The sequence below is a fragment of the Oryza sativa genome, chromosome 10 (genome assembly GCF_034140825.1).
Source record: "Oryza sativa Japonica Group chromosome 10, ASM3414082v1".
NCBI classification, from domain to species: domain Eukaryota; kingdom Viridiplantae; phylum Streptophyta; class Magnoliopsida; order Poales; family Poaceae; genus Oryza; species Oryza sativa.
This window is the reverse complement of record NC_089044.1, coordinates 6,741,036-6,747,642: the sequence shown is the minus strand read 5'-3', so window position 1 is coordinate 6,747,642 and position 6,607 is coordinate 6,741,036. Positions and strand designations below refer to the sequence as shown.

Sequence of the window (6,607 nt, the reverse complement as noted above, 5' to 3'; positions counted from 1 at the left end):
TCGACATATGCAGATAACTATACCCTAAGTACATGCTAGCTAATTAAAGTGTCGGCATGTATGCCTACATGCTAGTACTCTAGTTCTTATCTAGTTGCAAGATGTGTGTATGCGATGCGCTTACAAATCGTGCTGCTAATTAAGAGCATATAAGCACGAACTGAATGATACTAAAGGTCTGAGCATGTTCGTGATCCGCGAACGTTCGCGTATTAGCCTCACCCGGTCCAGCCACCGCTCGCACTACGCGCGCGTCGCCTCGCGCCACCCTGCGCCTTGCTTGCGCCCGCACGCGCTTGGCCCGCACTAGCCGCGTGCCGCCTTGTACCTGCCTGCTCTGCGCCGCATGTCGCCACGCGCGCGGCACACGCTCGCTCGAAGCCGCACCGAGGAACTCGATCAGATGGTGTAGACGTTGTCGCACAAATCTTAAAAACCGAGCAAGCACCACTGCTACCGTCAATCTCAATCTCCCACTACCCAACTATTTAAGCAGGCAAGGTAGCCATGCTCATCCTTTTTCCCCTCTCTTTCTCCTTTACTCAGAAAGGAATCGAGTTCCCAAAATTTCTTCAAACTGCCGTGGTCGTCGGCCGATCTGTCGCTGCAGGCCACCGGTCGTCGTCTCCTCGCGCCACCAGACTCTTCCAGAGCCGGTGAGGCCATCTCCTTGTTTTTCCCCTCCTCTCCATGCTTGTACTGAGGTCCCATCGTGCTCCTGTCCGTCACCATGGCTACCACCGTGGTCAGTTTTTTTTTCCAACGTTTCATCTCTATCAACTAACCAAAAAATGGAACCTTCTCATCCGGGAACACGTTTTGACGCGCTCACCCGCCCGCGTTCGTCACCGGAGCTGCCACTTCCATGCCCGGTGTCACCATAGCTCCAGATCTGGAATTCGCGTTCCGGCCAGCATGAACATCCTCTCAGAGAACCAGCAACAGCTTCGAGTTCGCAGCACCTGGGGACGAAATTACCTCAAGACGTTCTTACTGTTCCGCCACGATAACCGTCATCCAACTTTTCTCTTTTTATCTCTCTGTCTGTGTTCGTGGTTCACAGTGGAAGAAGAACAGTACTAGATTCAATACTGTTCCACCATGGTCCAGCCTGACCACACCACCTGAGCCAACCCAGGTAGTTGTTAACCAAAACAAAACCGATTCATATCAATTCTTCCATCAGTTCACCTCCAGATTCAAACCAAATCAATTCTAGTATCTGTAACAACAATAATCCCAAAGTGCAACCACTAAAACACATGCTATCGATCATAACCCTAGGATAAATCGTTTGACATCCAAGTCAATTAACTCTTGATTTACCATTTTCTTTTGTTCTCGCTCCGATTCATAATATTTATTTTATCGTTTATTTGTAGTATTTTTATTATAGGCTTATTTGGTCGTTTCTTCGTGTGCGTACGTTAGATAGCGTTGAAGATCCCACCGGACTCACAGGAACTGAAGTGGGCCTAGAAGGATACGCTGAAGCTTCCGAAGGCCATGTTCCACAAGGCAAGCCACAATTTCCAATCTTTGATCATATTGAAACCTAGTAGAGAACCACTTAGTTATTTTATGCATTGAGTATTTATAAAACTATTTTGCTTAAGAATTATTTTCGAATAAACTTGTTAGTTTAGTTATTACCCATTGTTACATTGTTATTATTGGCCAAATCCATGGATTGCTATATCACGCCCTTTGATAACCTAGGTGTAGATTTATATACTTCACAACAATATTCTAGTGGATAAGACCACCAAATATCTATACTCACATACATGGTTTACCCGTCGTCACGTGGTGGCGTGTCGGGTGATATAAAATGTGTTATTTGATATGAGTCACTCGCCTGGAGTGATATGAAAGATTAATTCTGGGTGAAGATGGATGTTGTGGTGTGTGAGGCCGTGCATATTGTTATAATTATTTTGTGGAATGTGTATATTACACTTGAAGTATGCACGGGCCTGTGCTAGTTTTGGTGGCTTTCCCCGGATATAAGGACTACCCTCTTATGCCATGGAAAATGATGTAATTTGCGCCCATCCACAGAACTGAGTAATCAGACATAGCCTAGTACATTGTCCCACTATATGAAAGACTGTAGGGCGGCTTTATGAGCAGGTTTGGGGTGGACATGTGGAAGGGGCTTCGGCCAGGTTAACATGATCCACGACGGTGGAACCCGTGAAAGCAGCGACCGTCTAGCCTTGCTTAGGCCTAGCAAGTGCCCGACTGCTAGGACGGATCAATATCCCACTGGGCAGTAACTAGTAGTAAGTGGGACTCTCGAATGGCTATGTTGTCCTCAGCCTAGCTAGCTGTTGACATCAGGTGGGTAAAGCTGAGCAGTCTCTGCAGAGATGAGTCTTAAATCATTCGAATGTGCCATGCTTCCGGTTAAGAAGCTATGTCATTGGGTGATTCCTATTTATCATGGTATGAGTAGATTTTAAATTAAAATATGGAATATGATGAAGATGAGGATGAATGGTGATTAATATTGCTACCATTTTAAAATGATGATTTACAGTTGTTTGTGAATAAAATGTTTGATAAAGTAGGGAAAAACTATTTATAATAGGCTTGTTATGAAACCTCCTTGATGAACTATATTCTTTGTACGCCTTGCATATATTCTATTTGTATTATTATGGGTGTGGCTTGCTAGGTACCTCGGTACTCACCTCTTGCATAAAATGTGGTTCAGGCAATCAATCCTTCCCCGAGGAGGTGCATGAAGGGGAGGAATTCTACGGTGCTAACGAGTTCATGTTCTAGGTCGATCTGCTCTCAAGCATTGCCTGTGGTGTTTTTATCCTATTTTGTGTTTGGGTCTTTTGTTTGTAGGGAGTGTGTTTGGCCTGTTGGCCCCTAAAACCTGTCTTAGTTATCTTTTATGTAATAATTTCTGTAAAAACTTGGGTATATATATCGAAAGCTGTTCTGTTTATCAATTTGTGCGCGATCGAAATCCTGAACGGTCGCGGGTGGTTTCGGGATACCGTACTCAAACCGGGTACCCCCACAGCCACTCCGTCTTGTTTTCCATCAGACCAATAGACGTGGGACCCACATGTCAGTTCCATCTTCCACCATCCTCCCTCTTAGGGATGGCAATCGGGCGCGACGGGTACGGGTAGTGCCTACCCATACCCGTGCCCATGAGATTATTTTTGCCCGTGGGTATACCCATTACTACATGACGGGTAAGGATGGTTGCCCATGCCCATCGCCCGCGGGCGTCTTGTGCCCGCGGGCGTGCCCGTTTACCCGCCACAACAAAAGTAGTGGAACAAAAAGTCTACAACCTTCTAAGTTCGATATCGAACTTAAAACATCAAATATTCTCTGCCTCGGTGTGGTGTCTCTCCTTTGACGGCGACAGAGTAAGAGGGAGAGATAATAAGGGAAATAAAAGGGAAACCGTAGAAAACAAAGAACGTGGCTTATGTATTCTAGTGGATTTTGCTTCTAGCCTACATGTAAGTTAGATTTCGCGGGTAAACGGGCAAAGCGGGCATGGGTAGTGATTACCCATACCCATGCCCATTTACCCATCGGGCATAGCTTTTAACCCAATAAAATACCCATGGGTATAAAATGGAGAACAAACCCAATCCTAATAGGGTTTTTACCCACAGGTAAACGGACAAACGGGCACAATTGCCATCCCTACTCCCTCTTCTTTCTTCCTCACGTGCAATTGAGGCTAACGGAGATTTTTAACGGAAAACGCAACGGGACGGTACGGTTCTAGTTTCCCCAAATTCTAGTGGCACGTAGCTGATATCGTGAATAGCAGTGGTATTTATCTAAACTGGCATATTTGTAGTAGCATGGATCCAATTAACGGCTCACTGAGAAGCCACTTTTCTGCGGGGCCATTTGTTAGTGAGAATCCATATTTGTACAAACAACCCCTCTAGATGCTATATTGCAGGACACAAGATATATAACATATATCAATTTGCATAAATGATTTAAATTCCACATATATTAATTTCATCAGTAGACTTAATATATAATTTAATTTGCACAATGTTAATTGGATCCACTCGTTATACTCTGAGGTAATACTTCTTGGTAATATATTAAAAAATGTATTTTCCCTTAACAAAATTCTACTCGGGCTCACTTGTCGAACACTAGTCTAGAAAAACTATAAACTACATCTAATTAGTTGCGGTGGGGCTAATTCTCTTTTGGCTTCCACCACCGTCGTCAAGCAGGCGCTCAGGGTCGGCCCCGTGCTAGAGCACACACTAGGGGCCTGTACCGGGGTTCTGTTGGCTGGCCCTGTTCCGGGGTCGAAGATGGGGGCTGGTGTGGTGCCTTCTCCTCCAGCTCCGATTTGGTCGGAGCCTCCTCCCAGCTAGACGACGGCTTGGCCTCCAGCGTTGCCACGGTCACGTAGGCACTCACCTCCTGCAACACCGGCCGCCACGTAGGGCCTGCCTCTTGCTCCTCGGGAGCGTTGGGGTTGACTCTGGCATTTCACCTCCGCAACCTGCCGCCGCTGCGTCCACAGGGATCGAGGCATTCTCCTTGACCCTGGCCTTCACATGGTCCTCGGGCGATCTATGGCCCCCGTCATTGTCATTAGCTTTGTTGCTACTCTTGTCGTCATTACGGGAGTACTCCTCTGCTAGCGGGTCATCGTCGAAGTTTTTATTTTGAGGGGACCTGCTGTATACCAGTGCTCAAAATCATTGTCCACTTCATCATTAGGTGTTTTGCCTAGCAATGATGCAAGCGATGACGGGGTTATGTCGCTGTGAGAGCTGCTCCTACTGTTGTTTTCCTACTCCTCGTTGGTGGGATAAATGGCCATGGCTAGAGAGAGTGGATAAATGGCCGTGGCTAGAGAGAGTGGATAAAGGTAGGATGGAAAAGTAGGGAGAGCATAGCGAGATAAAACCCATTGTTTATTGGAAAATTGACATGGCATGGGAGTTGAGGAGTCAAAATGTGGTAGTGGAGAATGTGATGTCACGCCCTGAAGTTCCCCTCCTTGCTTTAAAATTCATAAAATAAATCGTCCAAAGAAATGATTTATTTTAACCTAGAGTGAATCCTTAATTAATAAATGCAAATAATAATCGGAACCGGTATATGGAATTTTTCTTGGATTCTACATGTCAAAATATGCTAACAGGATTTTTAGTGGAATTTTCAGAGCCTTGGAAATAATTTTAACCAATTAAAATAAGCAAAGTGCAATATTTAATCCCAGGGAAATTCCTTTTCTTTTTTTTCTTTTTCTTTTCCTCCTTTTTCTCTCTTGTTGGGCCGTCGGCCCATCTCCTCCCACGCCACCCTCCTCCTTGCAGGGCCGGCCCACGTCTCCCTCCCTCCTCTCTCCGGGTCACCAACAGGTAGGGCCCACCTGTCGGCCCCTTCTTCCTCCTCCGGCCGTTGGAGTCGGAGCTCCAACTGCCCACGCCACTGGCGCCTCACCTCCTCCACTCCGCATCCCGCGCCCACTCCGCCGTCCGCCTTACCCGTGCCCACGTCGTCGCGACGCCGCCCTCGCCTTCCCGCCCACGCCGCGTGCCCACAAGGGGCGGATTTGAATTTTGAATCCCCCCCAACTCTCTCTCCCCACTCTCCCACGTCGCCAGCGAAATCAGGAGCACCCTAGCCACGTCCGCCACTCCCGAGCCCCAATAAAGCTCCCCCGCACTCCCCTCCACCTTTTTCCTCTTTCCGCCGCTCTCTCCCGCGCCGCTACACCCATCGCCGCCGCCCTCCGGCCGTGCTCCGGCTGCCGCTAGCCACCGCGCCGAGCCTCACCATCGACGCCGCCGCGTTCGCCATCCGGCGAGCCGCCGCGTCCGCTGTCCGCCTGGCCAAACCCGTCGCCGGAGCCCGCATCTCCTCGCATTCCGGTGAGCTTCCACCATTGCCGCCGCCTTCGGCTTTGTTTTCCGCTCACCGTGGACCACCTTTCTCCCTCTAATCCCTCCCATTGTGTTCCCTAGGTGGTTCCAGAGCTCGTCCGCCCCTCGCCGCCATCTCTCGGTCGCTCATCGTCGCCGTTCGTCGTCGCCTCCCTCCGGCCGGCCGAACCCCTCGGTGAGAACTCCCTCTCCTCCCTCTTTCTCTCCCTCCCGTGTCCGCTGCCATCCACCGCACACGCGTCCTTGCCTTCGGCCGCCGCCACCGCCTTCCGCGCCATTCACTGCCGTTGGTTGCTGTTGCCGGCGACCGTGCACCGCCGCCGCTCGCCGTAGCCGGCCGGCCGGCTTGGAGCCGAGCCGAGCCCGGCAGATGCCAACCCCCCTTTTGGAGCCGTTGCCGGTGGCGCCCGCCTGCCAGTACCCCCTCCCTCTCCCTTGTGCCTATGACCCGTGGGTCCTGCCTGTCGGCACCGCCCCCCCCTTGGGTGACGTTAGCCCTGGGACATATTGCGCAATAAATACATTAAGGCTTTTTCTTTATTAGTAAAAACACAGATAATATTCTAAAAATCATATCTAATTCATCCGAGCTCCGATTAAGTTCATTCAAGTCTCAGTAAATTCATAAAAATACATAGAATCCATTAAAAATGGTTTTGTTTCCTATTTCAGTAGTCTTATAGCCTGTTTTGCTT

At 48.9% G+C, this 6,607-nt stretch overlaps 1 long non-coding RNA gene across 1 annotated transcript; it reads left to right on the top strand.

The window, feature by feature from the left end:
* The first annotated feature begins 461 nt into the window (after positions 1 to 461).
* LOC9267697 (uncharacterized) lies at positions 462 to 2,966 on the top strand. Its single transcript, XR_010737178.1, has 3 exons — positions 462 to 656; positions 1,432 to 1,518; positions 2,720 to 2,966. It is a non-coding gene; the product is annotated as an uncharacterized lncRNA (long non-coding RNA).
* Positions 2,967 to 6,607: the final 3,641 nt, after the last annotated feature.